The sequence below is a fragment of the Triticum dicoccoides genome, chromosome 7B (genome assembly GCF_002162155.2).
Source record: "Triticum dicoccoides isolate Atlit2015 ecotype Zavitan chromosome 7B, WEW_v2.0, whole genome shotgun sequence".
Classification (NCBI taxonomy): Eukaryota; Viridiplantae; Streptophyta; class Magnoliopsida; order Poales; family Poaceae; genus Triticum; species Triticum dicoccoides.
This window is the reverse complement of record NC_041393.1, coordinates 686,737,280-686,764,345: the sequence shown is the minus strand read 5'-3', so window position 1 is coordinate 686,764,345 and position 27,066 is coordinate 686,737,280.

Below are 27,066 nucleotides of genomic sequence, written 5' to 3'. Positions count from 1 at the left end.
TAGATTTAGTAGTTGTAGATGTTAATTTAGGGTTCATAGCTAGTACTAGATGTTAATTTAGTTAGTACTAGATTTTTAGTAGTAGTAGATGTTAATTTAGGGTTCATAACTAGTTTAGTAAGTAAATTAATAAACTAGTTGAAGTAGTTGAATTAATAGAACTAATGTATTTTTAGTAAGATAATTAATATAACTAGTTGAACTACTTTATTTTTAGAAAGAACTAGTTTTTTTCGATTTATAGTAAGTTTATATTTAGTAAGAACTAGTTGAATTAATAAACTAGTTGAACATGTCATATTTGTTGTTATTTTTTAGTTTAAGCAATTATTCGGGATGTATTAGTGATAACTTTTATGGTTTCAGGTGACCACCGTCGTCCCCGTCACCGACCCCCTCCGACATCCCCGCCGTCATCCCCGTCACCGACCCCCTCCGACATCCCCGCCGTCGTCCCAGTCACCGACCCCCTCCGACATCGAGGTGAGACTAGCCAAATATCCTTGTATATCTTGTGTTGTTGCTCAAATAGGATATGTGGTTGCCCAAGTGGCCGTTCATGTTCAGTTTACATCTCCGAGTGGCCTATGTTTTGCTAGAGTGTTGATTAATTTCCGTTCCGGCAAATTTCAGGCGCTCGATATGTCCTTTTTTAGCAAAGGTCATGCCGGATTTTTTCGTGAATTCTGGCATGACTTGTGCTAGAATATGTACAAGTTTAATCTTTGAATTATGAGCATAGGAAATGTCGTACTCGGACGACGACAGTCTCCCGGGGGAGAGTAGCTGGTGCCACGATGATCGAGGTATGTGCGACGGGTTCGTTCAGCTGGACGAAGATCAGCGCTTCAGCATTAAGCTCGAGGAGACCTTCGATTGTGAAACGGTACGCAACAATGACAAGTGTTTTTTTCGTAATTAAGCATGACTTCAACTATTTCAACGTCTAATTTTCATATTTTACAATTCGACTAGCTTATACCATGCCATGCAAGACGCTATGTCTTGGAGAGGATGGGTTTTGAAGACCATGAAAATTTCGAAACAAAGAAAATACACCTAAGGACCCATCATGATATGGATTTTGAAGTAAATCTGTGCAATGCTCAGAATGTAACCCATTTTGGTTGCCAAAATTGGGAAGCACTTTGCAAAATGTATGGTTTTTATGAGGGTATGATTGTCACCATGGATCTTGGTGATCCTGCCATTGAGCAAGATAATATGGACATTTGGGTCCTTGTTGATACGCTTCCGATTGTACCGCTATGTGAGTTTCTCAAACATAGTTATTAACTAATTTATATTGTTTATTTCAAAATAGTTGATAGCTTATTTCCATTGACAGCTTATTTTGATTCTTCAAAGACTGTGCGGAAGATGGTAGATAAAACCCACTATACCGATGGCACCGAATTAACGTATAAGGAGAAAAATCATCTGATCGCATTTTGTACTCTTCTTGAGGATTACAATAACTATTATCGAACTCCTCCAAATTATGGTGAATACGTGCCACTAGTGCATGTGTTGAACCACGGTAACTTCTGTGGAGATACCCTGGTAAGATTTTTTACTATTACGACATTCGTGCATCTTTTGCATACTTCTAAAACTAGTACATCATTGCTAACTACGAAGTTATTATTATGTTTTTCAACAGAAACTCCCGATGGATTGTGTGCCTCATCTGATGTCTCTACATGGTCGCCTCTCAGTTCTGAACATACTGCTAAGTAAATCTACGGAGCTCACCTGTGCATATCGGATTTCTAAAACCCGTGAACAGATGTTCATCAAAGAATGGAAGAAATGTATGGACATTCGCAAGGAGATTCTTGGAAGTAACATTCAGCGAAAGGCAAGAATTGGAGACAGGCTAATCTCCATCCTCCATAATGGAGAGTCAGGGGCTATCTTGTTTTTTGCTATTTTACCTTAGAAAATGTAGTAGGTCTTAATCAAATGTAATAGGTCCTATGAGGTACAATATGTTTATTATGTGGTAATGTGTTAGAGTTGATAATGAGGAGTACTTGTGATTACGACTAGTGACCAATTTGCTATGTGATGTCATTGATGAAAACAATGATCTTGAGGAGGTGTTATATGACAATGATGTATTATGATGATAAGTTGTTAATGATATGATGATGATGATGATATTATTATATCATTGGGTGAAAGAACCGCGGATTAGTTTCAAGTGGATGGACATCCACTTGAAACTAGTCCACGGTTCTTTCACCCCATGATGTAATAACTCATTATGATGTAAAAACAATCTCTAAATTCCTGTTGTATGAAAACTTGTGTAAAGGTGTATGAATACAACATGAAATAAAAAAGAAATAAAATACTAAATAATAGTAGTAGCGCGGGAAAGGAGAAGCGCTACTACTAATTACTAGTAGTGCTGTCCTGAGGAAGCGCTACTACTAAGTCAATTTAGCAGTAGCGTGGATCCAAGCGCGCTATTGCTAAGCATTAGCTGTAGCACCTTATCAGTAGCGCTCCTGCCCGCGCTACTGATAGGCCTAAAACTCGCGCTGCTGCTAGGCTTTTCCCTACTAGTGTATTTGCGATCCAACCGTTCCAAGTACCGAACGTAGGGCACCTCCGTGTTCAACACACGTTTAGCTCGATGACGTCCCTCGTGCTCTTGATCTAGTTGAGGACAAGGGTGAGTCCCGTCAGCACGATGGCGTGGCAACGGTGATGATGATGTTACCAGCGCAGGGCTTCGCCTAAGCACTACGATGGTATGATTGAGGTGTGTAACTATGGAGGGGGGCACCGCACACGGTTAGGAGAAACTTGCGTGTTCTAGGGTGCCCCCTACCCCCGTATATAAAGGAGTGAGGGGGAGGCCGGCCGAACTAGGCCAGGCGCGCCAGGAGAAGGGGAATCCTACTAGGACTCCAAGTCCTAGTAGGTTTCCACCTAAAAGGGGAGGGGGGAGGAATAGGAGTGGGAGAAGGAAAGGGGGGGCGTCGCCCCCTCCTAGTCCAATTCGGACCAGCCAAGGGGGGGAGGCCACCCTACAGCCCTCCTCTCCTTTCCACTAAAGCCCAATAAGGCCCATTACTTCCCTGGGGGGGAGGGGTCCAGTAATATCCCGGTACTCCGGAAAATGCCCGGATCAATCTGGAACATTTCCGATATCTGAACATAGCCTTCCAATATATCAATCTTTATGTCTCGACCATTTCGAGACTCCTTGTCACGTTTGTGATCTCATCTGGGATTCCGAACAAACTTCGGTCATCAAAACACATAACTCATAATACAAATCGTCATTGAACGTTAAGCGTGCGGACCCTACGGGTTCGAGAACTATGTAGACATGACTGAGAAACATCTCCGATCAATAACCAATAGCGGAACCTGGATGGTCATATTGGCTCCTACATATTCTACGAAGATCTTTATCGGTCAAACCACATAACAACATACGTTGTTCCCTTTGTCATTGATATGTTACTTCCCCGAGATTCGAGCGTCAGTATCTTCATACCTAGTTAAATCTCGTTACCGGCAAGTGTCTTTGCTCGTTATGTAATGCTTTATCCCTCAACTAACTCATTAGTCACATCACTTTGCAAGGCTTATAGTAATGAGCATTACCAAGAGGGCCCAGAGATACCTCTCCGATTCACAGAGTGACAAATCATAATCTCAATCTATGCCAACTCAACAAACACCTTCGGAGACACCTGTAGAGCACCTTTAAAATCACCCAGTTACGTTGTGGCATAGAAAAAAAATACAAATATGTACTAATTTTCAAATGGGCCTGAATTTTTTGTTTTTGGGCTAGATTTTTCTTTTGTACATCTTACAAATTACATTTTTTTCAAAACCAAATTTCATGGGCCTGTAGTGAATACATACAAGTTTCCACATAATTATTTTTGATGTGTTGGAACTTTTAAATATGGTCTTTGCTATTTTTTTAAAAGACACCATCGTGCCCGAGCACACAAACTTTGCACTCATCCACTAGCCCACTACTATCGCCTGCCAATGCTTTCACACATGAGCATGCCTTGCCATTTTTTCTAGGGAGAATTGGTCGGGCGAGCACTGGTGCTGCAAGACAGGGTAGAATTTACATAAATTCTATCATTCACTTATATAGACAAAGATAATATTTAAGTTACACTGTCACATCATTTTAAGAATGTTATTTTATTTCTGTGAAAAACTTGGAGAAAAGAACATGATATGAACTATGAAGAGCGTCCAACTGGGCTGAGGAAGAAGGTGAATAATGGTTGCAGGGCATACCGAGAGGACATGGGAGTTGAACTGGTATGTTGAGGTGTGGTGGGGACATGGCTGATGAAAAAGGACAGAGAATACATGTGGAGATACCGCTTAGAAACAACACATATAGAACCATATACACAAGCAATAAATGATAGGTCAAGGATCTTGATGTGTGTGAAAGGTTCATATATACGTAGTGGAGCTCCCCGGAGCTCCTTTGCAATTTCTAAATAAATAACCCCTATAAGAGCAAACTCCAGCGGAGTAGTGATATGCGATATGAAGGCCACGGCCCGCTATGTGTACACACAGGTTCATGAAAAGTAAACATCCATATTTTTCTTACACGTGTGTCCCATTCCCATTTCTCATTCACTTCAACGGTCCTTCACCCAAAAAATCAAAATCTAGATTACATTTGATTCAAATTTCAGTTTGATTTTAGTCCTAATATATTTTGGGTGGAAAATGGGCCGTGTGCGAGTTATATTGATGAGTGTACTTAGTTAAACTATCTAATAGTTTTGGCCTCAGCCACGGGCAGCGTAGAATGCGACCATGCGGGCCTCAATGGCCGGAAAAATGCTCATCACCGGCATTGGTCCAGCCTGTCCACTCGTTCGTGGCAGTGGGCATGGGCGGAGTGGCTCAAATTTATGCTCCATTTGCATGCCCATCTACGCAGCCTCCTTTAGGGCCACGTTCATCTGGACCCATAAGCGGTCCAAAGGTTCCGCTAGCTCATCCTCCTCCACCTCTTCCCCAAAATTGAAGACAAGGGGGTGCCTCTTTGAGTGTGCCATTGACGAGGAAGTGGCTGGTGGATTGGAGGTGGGTGAGATGTGTTTGAGAGGGTTGAAGTGAGGGAGTGGAGGGTGCCTGCCTCTTATAGGCTGTTGGGGCACCATTAAGGAGTATGTTGTGAAGGCAGCAAGTGGTTAATAACAGACAGTCAAAGGGCACGTCTCCCAGTGATAATTGTTGTAGTGGCCTGCTCAATGGTTCCTTCCAACCTGCTCACTTGCAAGTCAGGAGATGGTGCCACATGACATCCATCCGATGAGTTGATATGTCTCCAACGTATCTATAATTTTTGATTGTTTCATGCCATTATCTTACCACTTCCACATACTTTTGGCAACATTTAATATTATTTTTGGGACTAACATATTAATCTAGTGCCTAGTGCTAGTTCCTATTCTTTTGCATGTTTTTATATTTTTCACAAAATCCATATCAAACAAAGTCAAAACATAATAAAAATTTATGGAGATTTTTTATGAAATATATGTGAATTTTTGGCACAAGAATCAACAAAAAAGGGGTCACACAAGCGCTACAAGGCAAGGGGCACGCCTACCCCCTCCCCCAGGGTGTGGCAAGGTGCCTTGTGAGCATCCTGTAAGTGGGTTGGGGCTCTTCTTCGGACACAAGGAAGCTTATATCCAGAAAAAATCGTGTTAAAATTTTAGCTCGATAGGAATTACTCATCTTCATTTATTTAAGAAACGGTGTTTGGCGAGAAGACGGGAACGTGAAACAGAGAAGTAAAAATAGAGAGAGAGATCCAATCTAGGGGGCTCCCGCCCCTCGGGGGCCATGGCGGCAAAGGACTAGTGGGGGAATCCTTCTTCCATCTAGGAGAAGCCAAGCAAGAAGAAGAAGGAGGGCCTCTCCCGCTCTCTCTTGGTGGCGCCGGAGCACTGCAGAGGGAACCATCATGACGGCGATCTACATCAACAACTTCGGTACCGTCAACAACAAATTTCTCCCCCTCTATGCAGCGGTGTAGCCACTCTTTTCTCGTTGTAATCTCTACTTAAATATGGTGCTTTATGCTACATATTATTATCCAATGATGTGTTGCTATCCTATGATATTTGAATAGATTTAGTTTTTCCTATGGGTTGATTGGTGATCGTGATTGATTTGAGTTGTATGTTTTATTTTTGTGCTGTCCTATTGCGCCCTCCATGCCGCACACACATGTGGTATTCCTATTGTAGGGTGTTGCAATATGTTCAGAATTTGCTTATTGTTAGGGTTGCATGAGCAACAAAAACGCATACTAGGGTAAGTAGGTTGTTGTCTATTGGATTAAAGAGGACTTTATACTTAATGCTATGGTTGGTTATTACCTTAATGGTCTTTAGTTGTTGCGGATGCTTGCTAGAATTCCAATCATAAGTGCATATGATCCAGGTACGAAAAATATGTTAGCTCATGCCTCTCCCTCAAATAAAATTGCAACAACGATTACCGATCTAGATATCAATTTCCTAGGGGCAATCTTTCTCATTGTTCTCCGAAAGCTCTCCACTAAACAATTAAATTTTATTATCTCGCCAATTGCTCCTAGTTTTATTCTCGCAAAGTAATTTTGTTCTTGATCTAGGTAAAGCAAATGTTAGTGTGCGTAAACTTGTATTATTGGCGATAGAACTTGAAGAGAATATAAATCCTACCTTTAGCTCCTCGTTGGGTTTAACACTCTTATTTATCGAAAAGGCTACAAACGATCCCTTATACTTGTGGGTTATCAAGACCTTTTTCTGGAACCATTGCCAGGGACCAATAGCGTGGGGTGAATATTGTCGTGTGCGCTTGTTGGCTTTATCTCTATGTATATTTTACTTTCTATTCTTGTTTTCTATCTTTAGTTATGGGTTGGACACGCAAAATACCAAAAAAAAAGTTGTACTTGCTAACCTAATGGTTGAGGAACAACCAATAACCCTTACTTTGTAAGCTTTCTACTTGGATCATCTTTGATCCGTTTGTGCTCATGCTGAAAACCCAACTAGCTTAGTTGAGGGAAAATCATTAGATGAGCATGCTTATTTTGTATGACATCACTTGTCGCAAAAAGGAAAACACTTTGGGATCAAATATCTCGTTTGGATTGTTATGCTTGGAATTTATGCAAAATACATGATTTCAATTGTTGCTCTAGAAAGGACCCCAAAAAACACCTTCCCTGCCAATGCGAGTTTAATGATAATGAAAGCTTATCTTCTTATGCCTAGGGTGTTTTATTATGATATTGAACAAATTGAAGAATTTTTTGCTTATAAGGGTGCCTATGAAATTGTTTCTTTGCTTGAAAACTATGATGATACTCTTTACAAATCCGAATTTTTTGCAATACTTAAATATTTCTATGAAAATGATGATTCCAATACTCATATTAAAGATTATTTTAAGAAAGTCTCTGTTGTCCAAGAAGAGGCTAATATTTTGCAGGAATCTATGGAAGAAGAAATTGATGAAACTGTGATCTCATTAGATGAAAAAGATGAGGAGGACAACAAAGAACAAAAGGAGGAAGAGCGGTTTAGCTAGCTGTGCTCACCTTCTAATGAGAGTAACTCCTTAACTCCCCTTCGTGCTTACCGAATGATGATTGCTATGATCCCTTGTATTCATTTGAAATATCCCTTTTGATGAAATTGATGCTTGTTATGCTTATGGCCATATGAATTATGCTTATGGAGATGCATTTGCTACAGTCCTTATCATAAAAATGAAATTGTTGCTATTGCACCCACACATGATAGTCCTATCATCTTTTTCAATTCTCCCAACTACACTAAATCGGAGAAGTTTGCACTTACTAAAGATTATATTGATGGGTTGTGTTTTACCATTACACAAGATGATTTTAATGAATATAATATGCATGTGCTTTCTGCTCCTACTTGCAATTATTAAGAGAAAGGAACCACATCTCAACCTCTCTATGTTTCTAATGCGATAACATTGCAAGAAAGAACTTGTGCTATGTATTGGCCTTTAATATGTGTGCATGAATGGTTCTTTTATGACATGTCGATGCATAGGAAGAGAGTTAGACTTCGTTGTTATATGATAGTTGCTTTGTGATCTCTACTAAATTATAAATCATTGTTAATTATAATTGGCTTTGATATACCTTGGGATCTGGGTGGAGCGATTACTTGAGCACTTTATTCCTAGCTTAATGGCTTTAAAGAAAGCGCTGCCTAGAAGACAACCCGAAACTTTAGAGAGTCATTTAATTATGTTGTGTGCTTCTAAAATTTCAAAAACAAAAATATAGAGGGGAACATAAAACTTTTTTTAAAGAAAACTGAAAGTGGGACACATAAGCAATGTTGTAGTGGGGGCTAACCTTGAAATTTGTTCATGCCCATGGAAACTTTGTGAATCTTGAATTACAGAAAGTTCTCAAAAATAATAATTATCCTCTTTTACAAATCAATTGTATTATAAAAATAATGTGCCAAGATTTACCTTGAGGGTGTTTAAATTCCATGTTTGGTATGTGTCGTGCAGAAACAGAAAGTTTTGTTGTACTACTTCAATTTACGTATATTACCGGAACATGTAAAAGTTTTGAACTTTATATATAATACTTCTATACAAATGTTTTATTACTTCTTAATTTTTCAAAAAATTTGGAGTTACAGAAGTATATCTTTCATCTGCATCTTTATAGACTGTCATCTTTTCACAGATTGTCGTTATAGTTTCTTTATTGCTTCAGTTTGCAATTTTGCCAAGCCCTATTGATGCAGGAGCATTATAATTATGTTAGCATAAAGTAGGTAATTTTGAATTATAATTATACAATATTGTTTTCCTGAAAGGTCGGCATTAACAACAATCGATATCTTTTGGTGTCATCCATAAACTAATACCTTAGTCCTTTAGGTAACAGTTTCAGAATAGATGGAGGTAGTTCTTCATCTCCTTTTCTTTCAAGTGCCTCATAAACTTTATTTAAACATGGGCAAACTGTGGGAGTAGCATCCATTATCATCTGAATTTCCTCATTTTCTTCTTCTTTAATAAGGACTCGGGCCTTACCAGGACCCTTTCAACTTCATCTTCTCGAGTTTGGAGATGAGTCTTAGGTAGTTGATTTAATTTTTGCTCTTCCTTATCTTGATCCTCTTCTTGATATGGTTTACTTAAGACGAAAGAAAATGAAAATATATTCATCTCATCTCCCCATTTCATAGATATAATCTTCCCTTTTATATAATCTCCTGGAACATTCAAAAAAGAATTCTGAAAAACAATAGCACAATTTTTATCCTCTAAAATCATTAGTACATAAATATCAATGGGATAAATGAGTGAGCCTATTATAATGTTGATATCTTCGAGGATGCCACAAAGTTTTCTCTCAGTCTTATCTGTGAGCTTAATAACAACATCAGTTGGCTCAAGAGTACAGGGAGAAATCTCATCATATATTTTTGCATAAAGAGTATAGGGATTACTAATGACTGGGATCCTAGGTCGCACAATCCAAAGTAAGGCTTGCTTCCAAAGGAACACGATAAAATTTGTTTACCTGCGTCCTTACCTTCAGTACAACCTTTAAGGTAACAGGTGGTATCCTGGTCTAGAAAGAACTCTTTATTAACCACTTTTATAGGTGTAGCGAGTTCTTTCATAATATGCACATCTGGTGGAGTCCCGTATTGTTCTACCTTAATACTCTTCTTATGCTTAACAAAAAAGTGATTCTCCCTCCTTTTTCCCCTTCTGTTCAAAATAAGCTCTCTCCGGTCTCGGGGTGGTGTAGTTTTCTTCACCATTGCTTCTACCATTCGGATAGCTTATGCTTTCCTCGTGTGTTTCACAAACTTTTTATCTGGTAGCTACAAAAACTTAGAAAAATCTTTCAATATATGTAAAACTGGGTTAGTCCCAATGATAAACTCATGGCGAAGATTTTTCATCTCCTTTGTTCTAAGGAAAGACTTAATGCTACCATAAACAGGATCAATCTTCGTCTTTTCCTTAGAACACAAGTACCACCTCTTAGCATTATGTCCAATTCTATCAAGTTCCAGGCCTGTGAGATCTCAGTTCCCATAAAAGAACCATTAGAAGCATGAACTAATTCATGTGTACTCTGGGAGTCAAGTCCACCATAAAAGAAGTTCACAATTAAACAATCAATATAATGGTGTTCATGGCAAGCGAAGAGTATACCTCGATACCTTATATATGCATCTACGAGTTTCTCACCTGGTCCATATCCAAAGTTACTAATCTCCCTTCTTATTTTATATAATTTTCCTTGAGGGTAATCATGTGCATAGAATGCTAATGATAACTCTTTCCAATTACTCCAGGTACTTACGGGCGGATGCGATAGCCATTCAGTGGCTCCTATTTCAAGTGAATAAGGAAATATTTTAGCTTTTATCTCCTCATTAGTTAAGTCCTGCAACTGAAAATTTCCACATTATAAGGACATCCAGTTTCATCACCTCGAAATGTATTGTTTTTCAGCATATCAATTAACCAAGGGTTTATCTCAAATACTTTAGCAGATAGGTCAGGACCAATATTTATAAAGTTCTCTCCTTGAGCCGGTCCTGCTAGTAGTTGCACACCTACCTAAAGATTTTTTTCTTTTGGCCTTCTTGCTTGATTCTTTTATGGTAGGTGATTATCACTTTAAATACATGATTTGTCAGGACCCCGACTCGATGCCACATCGATCTAGCATGTAACACCTCATATCACTTTGCGGCCTCACGCACGGTATTCCCACGGGTGCCGTCTTACCTTTGCCCGGGACCGTTTACGCCTTTTGGCACACGTATATGATAGTGTCGCTAGCATCCATATGGTAAGGAGCCCGGGCTAACATGGCTAGTCGTAAACCCAAAGTGGCACAGACTTACAGGGACAGGCATCCATGACCCAGCATCGAACGTGTCGGTCATCAGCAAGTGAATCCGGGCTGTAGCACTGGGCTAGCAGGACTCCGGTAAACTGGGCTGTAGCAGGCTAACAGGACTCCGGTATCCATCGCGTGACATTTCCCCGAAGGGACAGTCACAGGAACAAAGAAGGACACATGCCGGCCAGCCTAAGTGTTCCGGAGCAGTAGCAAGCTACCAAGGCTCAGTGGAGACACTAGGAGACATTTCCCGGTAAGAGAGGCTACTAAGAATAAACAACTAGATAGTCAGATCCCACACATACCAAGCATTTCAATCATACACACAATATGCTCGATATGTGCAAATACAACAAGGCATCACAACATGACTCTATGACACCAGTACTTTATTTAAGGCTCAGAGAGCCATACATAGCATACACACAAGTACGGGTCACACGACCCACATTCAAGTCATACAGACATACAAGCCAACAGCGGAAGTAACTTGTCTGAGTACAGACAACTAGTAAAATAAAAGAGGCTTGGAAAGCCTGGCTATACTACGTGGTCCTTCACAAGCTCAGGATCACCACCTGGGCCTCAGTCTACTCATCGATGTCAACGTCTATGAAGAACCCATCAGAAGGGGTTGCAGCATCTTCTGAAAAATGTAAATTAAAGCAACATGAGTACAAAGGTACTCAGCAAGACTTACATCAGATCCTACATACATGCACATTATCAAGACGGGTTGGTGGGGTTATTGCAGCAAGCCAGCTTTGAATCTTGGCTAAGCTATCCTACGATACACCAACTTGAAATGGTTTTGCGCACACGAGTCCACTACTCACCACCTCAATTCACCACCGAGGATCCACCTCCGTTATCCTACGGAAGAGCCATCCTAGGCACTCACGCTTATCTTGAGATTTTTAGTAGTATCCATTTACTTGTCTATGAACTGTATAGGCAACCAAGTAGTCCTTTACCGCGGACGTGGCTATTCGAATAGATAATGTTAACCTTGCAGGGATGTACTTCTTCATACATGTTTCCACCACTTAGTGTCTGCACACGACATGTTCTCGGTAGACTTCAAGCGAAAGCCGACGTGGGTGTAGACCACGACCTACCTAAACACCTAAGTCTCTAGTCCAGGTTTATCGCCTATCCAGGTTCCATCCGTAGGGAGTCCGACCGAGGTTTCCCATACGGCCCCGAACGATGTGTACAGGGTTCCCGAGATACCTAACGGGTATCCGGTACACCGTGCCACGTACCTACCGCATCACAGCCCACCCCGCGGGTCAGCGCTGTCCATGGCCTCCAGTAGGCTACAAACACCAGAAACTACTTGCAACTCCTGGACAGATGACTAGGGTGAATAAGAAGTCGAGCGGGGTCATATTTCAGGGCCCAATGCATGGTAGTAGCTGAATCTTAAATCACACATACAGATCTCAGTGCTTAAGGTCGGCTTCAATGAAACAACCCACCATGTACTCCTACATGGCCTTTCATCGATACCTTTACCAAATCGTGTTCACCACATCACTCTCATTACCGGGATGATCATTTCACTCTAGCCCATCACCCAGATGAACCAGACCAAACACGATTCTAAGCATAGCAGGCATCGCAAGGTAGGAACAACACATACATATGGCTCAATCAACTCCTACACATGCTAGTGGGTTTCATCTAGTTACTGTGGCAATGACAGGTCATGCAGAGGAAATGGGTTCAACTACCGTAGCACACAGCAGTTTGAAACGCGTTGTCTTAATGCAGTAAAAGAGAGCAGAAGCGAGAACATGGGATTGTATCGATATGATCAAATGGTTGGTTGCTTGCCTGATGGGTCGATGCACTGATATTGTTCTTCGTTGGGGTAATCACGATACTCCTCAGGGGCAGGACCTGCCGCAGAGAGCACCGATACACAATCATCACCAAACAATATGCAACAATATGATGCATGCATGAAACATGGCAATATGAGTGTGTTGGGCTAATGCAACTAAAACCAGATGGGTTTGAACCATTTTGAATCAAAGATTTAAGTTTCAAACTCATACATGGCCCTTATAAGTGTTTTATCTAGTTCTGCTCTAAACATCAGGTTAGCTTGCTTAAACATGCATGAAACCAGTACAGATGGATAGATTGGATTTTTCTGATCATTTTTTCATATATAAAACTTTGCATTTGGAGTTACAGATGATTTACTATGAATTTTTGAAGTTAGATCATTTTCTGAAATTTATAAATCATTCTAGATTTATTTTAATTCCAGAAAAGGATTACTGTGTTAGCATGATGTCATGCTGACCTGAGCAGGTCAACAGGCCGGTCCAGGTCAAACTGACCAGTGGGTCCCGCATGTCAGTAGTTAATTAACTAACTAAATTTAGTTAAATCTAAACTGGTTAATTAGCAGAGGGGGGGCACTTGTCATAGACTCAGGGGAGTCAACCTGGACCCACCCTAGTCAAAGTCAAGGTCAAACACGCCGGCGTCTAGCCGCCGGTGAGGCCGAACGCGTGGCGAGAGTGGTTTTGTGCATTCCAGCGACCAAATGAGCGGCGGAGGGCATCTACGTGTAGCTGGGAGCAAGCCGCAGCTCTTGGTGGCGATGGTTGAGCTCGGGGCGGCCGGAAACATCGCCGGCGACGACTTTAGCAGTCGCCGGAGTCGGGTGAAGACGAATCCGAGGCTACGGGGCACGGCGAGGCACGTGGTGAGGTGCATTGGGCCCCTGGGGACGCGGTGAGTGCGTTAGACATGGTGGGGTGGCCGGTGGTTAGCCGGAGACACGTCGGCGACGAGCTCCGCGGCGGCGCGTGCGGGTGAGCTACATGTGCTCGCGGTGGTACACGAGAGCGAGAAAAGGAAGGGGGAGGAGGTAGCCAGGCTCACAGCGGTCTTGAGGAAGCAGACGACGCGGTCGGGGACGAGCTGGTGCGGCAGCAACGGCGAAAGGGATCTCCGGCGGTGGCGAGGTCGAACGAGGTCGGGGCAGTGGCTTCAGGGCAAGCGAGCGCTCGGGGCTCGGCTTGCTCGAAGGAGCGGAGGGCGGCGAAGCTCCTGGACATGGTGGCACGGCGTGGGGACGACGGAGAGCGCGGCTACGACGACGTTGCGGCTGCGGTGGCGTCGGCCATGGTGCGGGAGAGCGAGGGAGAGGAGCTGGGGGGAGGAGCGGGTGTCTGCGGGGTCGGGGAGAGGGAGAGGGTTCGTTCCCCGTCAACAGCTGGACGAGGTGAGCGGCGAGGCGGCGGGCAGCTGCGTGGCACGCATGCTGTGCTCGCCGTCGAGCAGCTGGCTGCCTGCCTGGCCAAGCCAAGCAGCTCGCTGGAGCGGTGGCTGGGCTGGGCCGGCAGGTGGGCCTGCTAGGTGGCGCCAGGTAAGACTTTCCTCTCTTTTTTTATCTTTTTTAATTATTCTGTAACTTTGTGGACTTATTAAAAATACCTAAACAACTCCTAAATTTCCCAAACTGCTCATGGCCACTAGCTGGAATATATACAGCATGGAACATTTTAGTTTGGAAATATTTGAGCACTTAAAATAATTTATATAAATTAAATGCCCAAACTCAAATACTTATGATTTAATTCAAAAACCTTAGGATGACCTAGAAAATTGAGCACCACTTTTGGCAAAGGTTCTGAACCAAGACAAAAATGATGGACATTTTAGAAGGGCATTTCAGGTTCATTGAAAATATTTTTAGTAAACCCTAGTTGGTTCCAGAGGGGGCTGGGGGTTCTGTCACCCCCCATTTCAAGTTTCTATTGAGAAAAATAGACATGATGCAACACTCTAATGCATGAACTAGCTAGGGTGTGACAACTCACCCCCACTCAAAAGAATCTCGTCCCGAGATTTAGGTTCCTCCGGAAAGAAGGCGGGGTACTCAAGTCGAAGACGATCCTCCCTTTCCCAAGTTGCTTCCTTCTCAAAATGGTGCGACCATTGAACCTTGAGAAACTTGATATTACGATGTCGAGTGGTACGCTCGGCTTGATCGAGGATACGAACGGGGTACTCTCGATACGTGAGGTTATCTTGAAGATCAGGCGTTTCGTGGTCCACTCCACGGATAGGATCCGAGAAGCAACGCCTGTGTTGAGAAACGTGGAAGACGTTGTGGACTCTGGAGAGATGCGGAGGTAGTTCCAATTGGTAGGCAACTTCTCCTCGTTTAGCGAGAATGCGAAAGGGTCAAATGTAGCAAGGAGCCAATTTTCCTTTGATACCGAAACGATGGGTTCCCTTCAGAGGAGTAACCCGAAGATAAGCCTTCTCGTCAACCTCAAAAGTCATAGCCTTATGTTTTCGGTCGTATTGACTCTTTTGACGAGATTGGGCTGTTTTCAACTTTTCACGAACAATGCGAACTTGCTCTTCTGCTTCCTGGATCATGTCCGGGCCAAAGAATTGTCTTTCCCCGGTTTCTGACCAGTTAAGAGGCGTTCGACACATTCGTCCATAGAGAACTTCAAACGGGGCTTTACCCAAGCTAGATTCATAGCTGTTGTTATAAGCAAACTCAGCAAATGGAAGGCATTTCTCCCAATCCTTTCTGAATGAGATAACAGAAGCTCGAAGCATGTCTTTTAGAATCTGGTTAACACGTTCTACTTGACCACTTGATTGAGGGTGAAAAGCAGTGCTAAAGGAAAGGCGGGTTCCCATAGCATTTTGGAAACTTTCCCAAAATCTAGAGGTGAAGAGACTTCCTCGATTCGAGTTAGTTTCCAGTGGAACACCATGGAGAGACACTATTCGGGAGATGTACAAGTCTGCTAATTGACTAGCGGTTATACTCTCGCGAACAGGTAAGAAATGGGCTACCTTGGAAAGACGATCGACAACGACGAAGATAGCGTTATTCCCTCTCTTGGTCCTGGGAAAACCGGTAATGAAATCCATACCAATTTTGTCCCATTTCCATTCAGGAATAGCTAAGGGTTGAAGGGTGCCAGCAGGCCGTTGATGCTCTGCTTTTACACGATGACGGACGTCGCAACCAGCAACAAACTGAGCAATGTCTCTCTTCATCCTAGTCCACCAGAACCTCTGGCGTAGGTCCTAATACATCTTAGTACTACCGGGATGAATGGTGAGAGGAGATTCATGAGCCTCCTTAAGGATCAACTGCCGTAGATGCTGGTTCTTGGGAACCACTAAACGGTTCTTAAAGTACACAACACCATGATCATTTGTGGAGAAACATCTATCACCTCCGCTAGCAATGTTCTCCTTGATCGTAGATATTCCTTTATCTCGCTTTTGGGCAGTGATGATTTGATCCGTAAGAGTAGGTTTCGCTACCAAGGTGGAAAGAAAGCCTTGAGGAACAATGTGAAGGTTAAGCTTCTGAAATTCCTCATGAAGAAGCGGTTGACTTTGTTGTAACATCAGATTGTTACAATAAGATTTACGACTTAGTGCATCAGCCATGACGTTGACCTTTCCTGGGGTGTAAGTTATCCCCAAGTCGAAATCTGTGATCAACTCAACCCAACGTCTTTGCCTGAGATTCAAATCCGGTTGGGTGAAGATGTACTTCAGACTTTGGTGATCGGTGAAGATTTCGCAACGATTACCGAGGAGGTAATGTCGTCAGGTTTTAAGTGCATAGAATACAGCTGCAAGCTCTAGATCATGAGTAGGATAATTCTCCTCATGTGGGTGCAATTGCCGTGAAGCATAAGCAATTACGTGACGATCTTGCATAAGAATGCAACCTAGTCCTTGTCGCGAGGCGTCACAATAGATAACAAAGTCCTTAGAGAAATATGGTGGTACCAATACGGGAGCAGATGTCAGGCGTCTTTTCAGTTCCTGAAAGCTGTGCTCACATTGTGGAGTCCACTCGAACTTTTTATCTTTCTTGAGGAGTTCAGTTAGAGCTTTAGCAACCTTGGAGAAGTTCTCGACAAAGCGGCGACAATAGCTCGCTAAGCCAAGGAAACTCCGAACTTGCTTGACCGATTCAAGTGGAGTCCAATTAAGGACGGCTTGAACTCGCTCGGGGTTAACAGCAATACCTTTACCAGAATTTACATGCCCTAGATAGGTCACTTCTGGCAACCAAAATTCGCATTTGGAGAACTTGGCATAAAGGCGATGCTCTCGAAGTTTCATCAACACTAGCCTTAGATGTTCGGCATGTTCTTCCTCGTTCTTGGAGTAGATGAGTATATCATCGAGGTAAACCACGATGAATTTATCCAAATACTCCATGAAGATTGAGTTCATTAAGCGAGAGAAAGTGGCTGGAGCATTGGTTAAACCGAAGGACATGACGGTGTACTTGTATTGGCCATAACGAGTAACAAAGGCCGTTTTAGGAATGTCCCCATTCCTGATTTTGATTTGATGGTAGCCCAACCTCAAATCCATTTTAGAGAAGATTGAGGATCCAGTGAGCTGATCATACAGGTCGTTGATCCTGGGGAGCGGATATTTGTTCTTGATTGTGACCAGGTTGACTGGTCGATAATCTACAACCATCCGGTCCGTACCATCCTTCTTCTTGACGAAAAGGACGGGGCAAGCCCATGGAGACGAACTAGGACGGATGAAACCCTTTTTCAAGGACTCATCGAGTTGTTGCTTAAGCTCGGCTAGTTCTAGTGGTGCCATCTTATAGGGTCTTCTTGAAATTGGGACAGTTCCTGGAATGAGATCTATTATGAACTCGACATCTCTGTCAGGTGGAACACCTGGCAATTCCTCTGGAAAGACATCCGGAAAGTCACGGACTATCGGAACGTCTTCGAGGTCTGGCAGAGCACTGGCGTTAAGAGAATATAGTTGTCGCTTGGCTACTCGGGTCAAGAAATTGACTATCTTTCCCGAGGGATGTGTGAGTTGAACAGTCCTATAGAAACAATCAATCTTGGCATGATGGGCTAACATCTAGTCCATACCCAAGATGATATTAATATCCGAAGATTTGAGAGCTATCAAAGATGCGAGAAAAACAAGTCTGTCGACTTGAATTTCATTCCCATGGCTTACTCTAGAAGTTTGCCATTTGGATCCTGGGGTTTGAATTACCATAGAGGTGGGCATCTCACAGAATGTGGTGTTATGCAGACGAGCATAGCTCTCGGATATAAATGAATGAGATGCTCCAGTATCAAAAAGAACAGATGCCGGGTGGCAGTTAACAAGGAGCGTACCAAGAACGACGTTGGGATCCTCTTGAGCTTCTTCAGCAGAGATACAGTTGACATGGCCACGTGCAGCGGTGGCCGGCTTGGCGTAGAACACTTTTCCTGTCGGCTTGCCACGGCCAACAGCTTTTCCAGACTGGTTGGGGTTGGTCTGGGGGCACTCGCGCAGGTAGTGGCCCGATTCCCCACACTTAAAGCAAGTCACAAAGCTGGTACGTGGAGGAGCATTGTTGGTTGGAACACCATAGGGCTTGGCTGGTGCAAACTGTTGAGCGGGGCGAGGCGCCTGAAAGGATGGCCTCGGTGTGAACCTGGGTGGCAGGGCAGTGTTAGGCACCCACACGCAGCGCTTCTGAGGACCAGCACCGGATGAGGAACCCATGTCACGGCCATGCTTGCGTGTTGCTTCATAATCAGTCTGACCAGACTCAGCACTGATGGCTTTGTTAACAAGCTTCTGGAAAGATGTGCACTCATGCAGACAGAGGTCGCGGCGAAGCTCAGGGCTAAGTCCCTTGCGGAACCTTGCTTGCTTCTTTGCATCAGTAGAGACTTCCTCAGTTGCATACCGTGCTAGGTTACCAAACTCCCTGCTGTAAGCGTCAACAGAGAGTCGGCCTTGAGTGAAACTACAGAACTCCTCACGTTTACGGTCCATGAGACCCTCCGGAATGTGATGTTCACGGAAAGCCTCGCTGAATTCAGCCCAAGTAGTGACATGGCCCGCTGGGCGCATAGCTTCATAGTTCTCCCACCAAAGACTGGCGGGGCCTTCGAGATGATATGCAGCAAAGGTGACCTTATCAGCCTCAGCTACTAGCGCAGAACGCAGTTTGTGAGTAATACTGCGAAGCCAGTCATCGGCATCGAGAGGCTCGACGGAGTGGTGGAAAGTGGGTGGATGTAACTTGATGAAATCACCGAGTGACACCAAGTTATTCCTCTGATGGTGTGTTGTGTTTTGCTCGATGCGCACCAACAAACGGTTGGTCTCCCGCTTGTTTCTCTCGGCTTCCAGCATAACTTCGGCCAGAGAGGGCGGTTGAGGCAGGTTTGTTCCCCCAACTCTGCTGCCTTCGGCCTGCTCTGGGGGAGCAGGGTTGGTGCGGGTGTTAACCATCCTAGGAAAACAAAACAATGGTTTAGTCCAGGATGATAGGATTATGACATAGAAATGTAGAATGTAATGGATAACTTGGAGTGTAAGATGAGCATCCGTATGACATGGTAGATACAGAAACTGCTTCTTTTATTCCATCGTCATACACACCATACAAGATTTAGTACAGAACCAAACAAAGTACTACTACGGTGAAAAGAGGATTACATCTCATCGGAGGCATTCCGAGCTCCTATACATTATTTTTCTACACCTCCGGAAGGCGGTACAAGCTAAGTCATATCCCATGAGTCACGCAGGACGGTGGACGATACAGCTAGTACGATACTAGTGATACTACTACTAACTCAGACAGCTCCGTAGTAGTCTTCATAGAAGTCACCTCCATAGCCTGGAAGCTCAACGTGATCATCTGGAAACAGTCGGTCCCGTGGAGCTTGTGGACCATAGGGGCTAGGATGAGGTCTTGGACCAACAAATGGTGGGCTGCGGGGACCACGAGGTGGGGTGATGCCTCCTACATCACGCCAATCCATCACGTCTGGCAGAGCAGATCTCACAGGATAGAGATCTCGCATATCCATATATCCAGCTTGCACAGCCGGTGCAAACCGAGTCAAAGTGGCCCAATGATCAGCACGGGTATTGAAAAGCTCTAGTCTCAAGGCCCGATTTTCACGGTCCTTGTCTTCAAGCAACTATGCAGTGGTGCAGGTCAGTGAATCCTCCTGAGTGGAGTCAGCATAGATAGCCTGGAGATACCCTTGTGCTCCCGGGAGTGAAGCTGGCATATACCGGAAGTCAGAGTCCCGAAATAGGCCAGTCCTGACTCGCATGATGGTCATCATAGAGTAGGCAGCATCCTGCACAGCCATCTCAATAGTAACCCCGAGTCCATAGGAGCAGTGGAGGGGCTCGGTAGATCCAGGATAAGATGGAAATATCCTGATAGTGCAAAAATATTGACTTTGATTGAAGTCTCGGAATTGCTCTTCGACCGTGTACTCAGGATACCAACGGTATCCAGCCTCGGTCATTACCCTGACCAACATAGCAGTATGGCCGGGTACATCTAGACATCGAGTCAAACGAACCACTTGATTCTGAGGATGGGACGCCATCTGGAACATGATAAACACAAGACATTAAGATTTCTAGCAGAAATTGGACAGCATAATGGCTGTAAATGCTCAAAAAGGATTTTGAGACATTTGACAAAGAATTGCATAGACACTCAACAATATCATATCAAGGTTCTAGGTCCATCTTAGCAACATAATGGGGTAGTAGGACTGAACTAGGCTTGTGTCCATCAAACCTATAAGGTACTACTGATTAGTAACACGTGAACCTGATAGAGAGAAGAGATCCTAATTTCTTAACCCCCGCTGGAAGAATAGACTGACTCAGATCAGAATGTCATGAGATAAAGGAGTATAAAGAGCCTTACGTTCCATCCCACAATCAATTCCCCTACATATAACTAAAGCATTTCTAGACTCAACATCGACCAGTTTGGCTTGGAGAACCTACAGGCAGTCCGGCTCTGATGCCAACGCTGTCAGGACCCCGACTCAATGCCACATCGATCTAGCATGTAACACCTCATATCACTTTGCGGCCTCACGCTTGGTATTCCCACGGGTGTCGTCTTACCTTTGCCCGGGACCGTTTGCGCCTTTTGGCACACGTATATGATAGTGTCGCTAGCATCCATATGGTAAGGAGCCCGCGCTGACATGGCTAGTCGTAAACCCAAAGTGGCACAGACTTACAGGGACAGGCATCCATGACCCAGCATCGAACGTGTCGGTCATCAGCAAGTGAATCCGGGCTGTAGCACTGGGCTAGCAGGACTCCGGTAAACCGGGCTGTAGCGGGCTAACAGGACTCCGGTATCCATCGCGTGACATTTCCCCGAAGGGACAGACACAGGAACGAAGAAGGACACATGCCGGCCAGCCTAAGTGTTCCGGAGCAGTAGCAAGCTACCAAGGCTCAGTGGAGACACTAGGAGACATTTCCCGGTAAGAGAGGCTACTAAGAATAAACAACTAGATAGTCAGATCCCACACATACCAAGCATTTCAATCATACACACAATATGCTCGATATGTGCAAATACAACAAGGCATCACAACATGACTCTACGACACCAGAACTTTATTTAAGGCTCAGAGAGCCATACATAGCATACACACAAGTACGGGTCACACGACCCACATTCAAGTCATACAGACATACAAGCCAACAGCGGAAGTAACTTGTCTGAGTATAGACAACTAGTAAAATAAAAGAGGCTTGGAAAGCATGGCTATACTACGTGGTCCTTCACAAGCTCAGGATCACCACATGGGCCTCGGTCTACTCATTGATGTCAACGTCTACGAAGAACCCATCAGAAGGGGTTGTAGCGTCTTCTGAAAAATGTAAATTGAAGCAACATGAGTACAAAGGTACTCAGCAAGACTTACATCAGATCCTACATACATGCACATTATCAAGAAGGGTTGGTGGGGTTATTGCAGCAAGCCAGCTTTGACTCTTGGCTAAGCTATCCTACGATACACCAACTTGAAATGGTTTTGCGCACACGAGTCCACTACTCACCACCTCAATACACCACCTAGGATCCACCTCCGTCATCCTACGGAAGAGCCATCCTCGGCACTCACGCTTATCTTGAGATTTTTAGTAGTATCCATTTACTTGTCTATGAACTATATAGGCAACCAAGTAGTCCTTTACCGCGGACGCGGCTATTCGAATAGATAATGTTAACCCTGCAGGGGTGTACTTATTCATACATGTTTCCACAACTTAGCGTCTGCACACGACATGTGCTCGGCAGACTTCAAGCGAAAGCCGACGTGGGTGTAGACCACGACCTACCTAAACACCTAAGTCTCTAGTCCAGGTTTATCGCCTATCTAGGTTCCATCCGCAGGGAGTCCGGCCGAGGTTTCCCATACGGCCCCGAACGATGTGTACAGGGTTCTCGAGATACCTAACCGGTATCCGGTACACCGTGCCACGTACCTACCGCATCACAGCCCACCCCGTGGGTCAGCGCTGTCCACGGCCTCCAGTAGGCTACAAACACTAGAAACTACTTGCAACTCCTGGACAGAGGACTAGGGTGAATAAGAAGTCGAGCGGGGTCATATTTCAGGGCCCAATGCATGGTAGTAGCTGAATCTTAAATCACACATACAGATCTCAGTGCTTAAGGTCGGCTTCAATGAAACAACCCACCATGTACTCCTACATGGCCTTTCATCGATACCTTTACCAAATCGTATTCACCACATCACTCTCATTACCGGCATGATCATTTCACTCTAGCCCATCACCCAGATGAACCAGACCAAACACGATTCTAAGCATAGCAGGCATAGCAAGGTAGGAACAACACATACATATGGCTCAATCAACTCCTACACATGCTAGTGGGTTTCATCTAGTTACTGTGGCAATGACAGGTCATGCAGAGGAAATGGGTTCAACTACCGTAGCACACAGCAGTTTGAAACGTGTTGTCTTAATGCAGTAAAAGAGAGCAGAAGCGAGAACATGGGATTGTATCGATATGATCAAATGGTTGGTTGCTTGCCTGATGGGTCGATGCACTGATATTGTTCTTCGTTGGGGTAATCACGATAATCCTCAGGGGCAGGTCCTGCCGCAGAGACCACCGATACACAATCATCACCAAACAATATGCAACAATATGATGCATGCATGAAACATGGCAATATGAGTGTGTTGGGCTAATGCAACTAAAACCAGATGGGTTTGAACCATTTTGAATCAAAGATTCAAGTTTCAAACTCATACATGGCCCTTATAAGTGTTTTATCTAGTTCTGCTCTAAACATCAGGTTAGCTTGCTTAAACATGCATGAAACCAGTACAGATGGATAGATTGGATTTTTCTGATCATTTTTCATATATAAAACTTTGCATTTGGCGTTACAGATGATTTACTATGAATTTTTGAAGTTAGATCATTTTCTGAAATTTATAAATCATTCTAGATTTATTTTAATTCCAGAAAAGGATTACTGCGTCAGCATGATGTCATGCTGACCTGAGCAGGTCAACAGGCCGGTCCAGGTCAAACTGACCAGTGGGTCCCGCATGTCAGTAGTTAATTAACTAACTAAATTTAGTTAAATCTAATCTGGTTTATTAGCAGAGGGGGGGCACTTGTCATAGACTCAGGGGAGTCAACCTGGACCCACCCTAGTCAAAGTCAAGGTCAAACACGCCGGCGTCTAGCCGCCGGCGAGGCTGAACGCGGCGGCGAGAGTGGTTTTGTGCATTCCGGCGACCAAATGAGCGGCGGAGGGCATCTACGTGTAGCTGGGAGCAAGCCGCAGCTCTTGGTGGCGGTGGTTGAGCTCGGGGCGGCCGGAAACGTCGCCGGCGACGACTTTGGCAGTCGCTGGAGTCGGGTGAAGACGAATCCGAGGCTAGAGGGCACGGCGAGGCACGTGGTGAGGTACGTTGGGCCCCTGGGGACGCGGTGAGTGCGTTAGACATGGTGGGGTGGCCGGTGGTTAGCCGGAGACACGTCGGCGACGAGCTCCGCGGCGGCGCGTGCGGGTGAGCTACGTGTGCTCGCGGTGGTGCACGAGAGCGAGAAAGGGAAGGGGGAGGAGGTAGCCAGGCTTACAGCGGTCTTGAGGAAGCAGATGACGCGGTCCGGGACGAGCTGGTGCGGCGGCGACGGTGAAAGGGATCTCCGGCGGTGGCGACGTCGAACGAGGTCGGGGCAGTGGCTTCAGGGCAAGCGAGCGCTCGGGGCTCGGCTTGCTCGAAGGAGCGGAGGGCGGCGAAGCTCCTGGACACGGTGGCACGGCGCGGGGACGACGGAGTGCGCGGCTACGATGACGGTGCGGCTGCAGTGGCGTCGGCCATGGTGCGGGAGAGCGAGGGAGAGGAGCTGGGGGGAGGAGCGGGTGTCTGCGGGGTCGGGGAGAGGGAGAGGGTTCGTTCCCCGTCAACAACTGGACGAGGGGAGCGGCGAGGCGGCGGGCAGCTGCGTGGCATGCATCCTGTGCTCGCCGTCGAGCAGCTGCCTGCCTGCCTGGCCAAGCCAAGCAGCTCGCTGGAGCGGTGGCTGGGCTGGGCCGGCAGGTGGGCCTACTAGGTGGCGCCAGGTAAGACTTTCCTCTCTTTTTTATCTTTTTAATTATTCTGTAACTTTGTGGACTTATTAAAAATACCTAAACAACTCCTAAATTTCCCAAACTGCTCATGGCCACTAGCTGGAATATATACAGCATGGAACATTTTAGTTTGGAAATATTTGAGCATTTAAAATAATTTATATAATTTAAATGCCCAAACTCAAATACTTATGATTTAATTCAAAAACCTTAGGATGACCTAGAAAATTGAGCACCACTTTTGGCAGAGGTTCTGAACCAAGACAAAAATGATGGACATTTTAGAAGGGCATTTCAGGTTCATTGAAAATATTTTTAGTAAACCCTAGTTGGTTCTAGAGGGGGCTGGGGGTTCTGTCATCCCCATTTCAAGTTTCTGTTGAGAAAAATAGACATGATGCAACACTTTAATGCATGAACTAGCTAGGGTGTGACAGGATTTCTTCCATCGTATGATAAATGATCCAAAACGTGTTACCTGAGGGATTATCAACAAAAAGAGGTGCACGAACACAATAAAATTCCACAAAGCCTACCATGTAGGAACACAATACTTAGTAAAATTATCACATAAATTGAACTCATCAGTGCGGCCGGAGCCCCACCCACGTGAGGTGGCCACGTGGGTCCCCGGGGCACCACCTTATGTCATTTCTGTTGCTTAGAAATTCCATATTTTGAGAGATGCTCGGTAACATTTTTTCATGATTTTTTCCAGTGTCACAAGTTCCTGTTCTGGGGAGATCCAATCTGCAGGCCTGTTCAGGCACCTTGTTGGAGGGGCAATCCATCACTAGAGCCATCTTCATCAACCTTGCTACCACCATGAACATGTGTGAGTAGTTTACTTAGGACCTTAGTGTCCATAGAAGTACCTAGATGTCATCATGTCTCCCTTGTGACTCAATACAAGTTTCCATGAGTTGCTTCACATGATCGGGATCCCTATGATGTAATTGGTGGTTGTTCTTATTGGGATATTATGAATTGTTAATTTATGATCAAATTGTTCTTTCAATTATATTAAATATTTTGAAAATTCTTTGCTGAATAATTAATTATTCACTAGCAAAAGAGCCTGTGCGTTGCAACGGGTACAAAAAATATATATGCTTAGAAACGTGGAAAATAATTTACCACACAAACAATTTTGCAAGTAGAAAAATAATATTGAAAGTACTCGAAAGTAGTTGAACATCAACTCCAGAATCAACCTTCCAAAAGATGATTTCTATCATTCTTTTACGCCCGTCATTGTAATCTTCTAAGTCTGGTCTTTTTTTATATCAAATATGTACTTGTTTCTCATTCTTAGGCATACTTGGCGCAAGTTCTTCTGGTCTCCGAGTCAACATTTGCACCAATTTTTCCAAGAGATGTGACGCATGATATTTGCGAAAGTGCATCATACACTGTAGGATTTCACGTTGTCTTCAAGTGTGCGCTCTATTCGGGCTTATGTGGAATGACCTAATTGGTCAATTTGATACACGAGGAAGTAGGATTCTGTAGTCAATTTTAATGTCCAACTGTGTAAAATGAAATCATACTATATGCATATTATGTTGGATGATTCCATTTGATATAGTTCAGTCTTCCTGGTTGTTTTTAGATTTTCTTTACTGCTTTCGCACTTGCCGAGTGATTGGTTACTTCAGTCGCTAGATAAATCTCCTTCTCAGCTAGGCTAAAAATCAAAATAAGAACTTTTCATATTTGTTTACAGTGAGCCTACATTTTGGTTGTTCTTTTCGCTATGCTTAATATCACATGGCTTACATTAGGTGGCCTCTACTTCATATCCAACTCTCTAGTGTGTGCTATGCTGCTGCCTTCTTGCAGCGGCAGTTCTGCATCTCTCGTAGAACATCCTCAGGTTGTTGAACTCGCGCATTACATTTACAGGGGTGTCATCTTTACCTGCCATTAACTCTCATCAAAATGTCAAGTCGGCAAGTAGGTACTTGCGGCAGTTTTCTGTTGATTGCAAGAATGGCAGCCACTCTTTATTGGAAAAAAAGAATGGAAGCCGCCAATGAAATAGTGACTGGCATCCTAGATAGAAAGAACTAGAGAAGAACAGAGAGCCCTACAACGTGTAGTAAAGCAAAAAAATCAAACAAAAAGATTGCAAGGATACCATTTTGATGTTCTTTCACTGAAGATTTGGAGTACATTGACTGCCATTGACTAGAGCTCTCAGTTTTTATACAAAGCTAGCTCTTTAGTTTCGTCAAACAAAGAAAGAGAAGAAGAAAACACAAATAGCCAAGAGAAGGAAATAATGGAGGGCTAACATGTTGTTACCGCCGGTCGACTGCCTTGAGTGTTCCATGCCCGTGCCACCCATGCTCCCATGTTTCTTATTATAGGTATACCATGGAAAAAGTTCATAAAATATGCCAATCAAGCAAAATGTCGGGTGGGATGATTTCTTCATATAGAGGCCGGGAGAAGAGTAGTAGTATGATGAGAAAGCAGAAAGAAAAGGATTCCATGAAAATGTAATACAATCACATCCACCAAGAAACACAAGAAATGAAGTCAGTACATCATATCATAGTGCCAAGACATCTTTACTTTCTTAGTGCTTCTGAGCTACATTACATTTCTATCTCAATTACATTATATCTG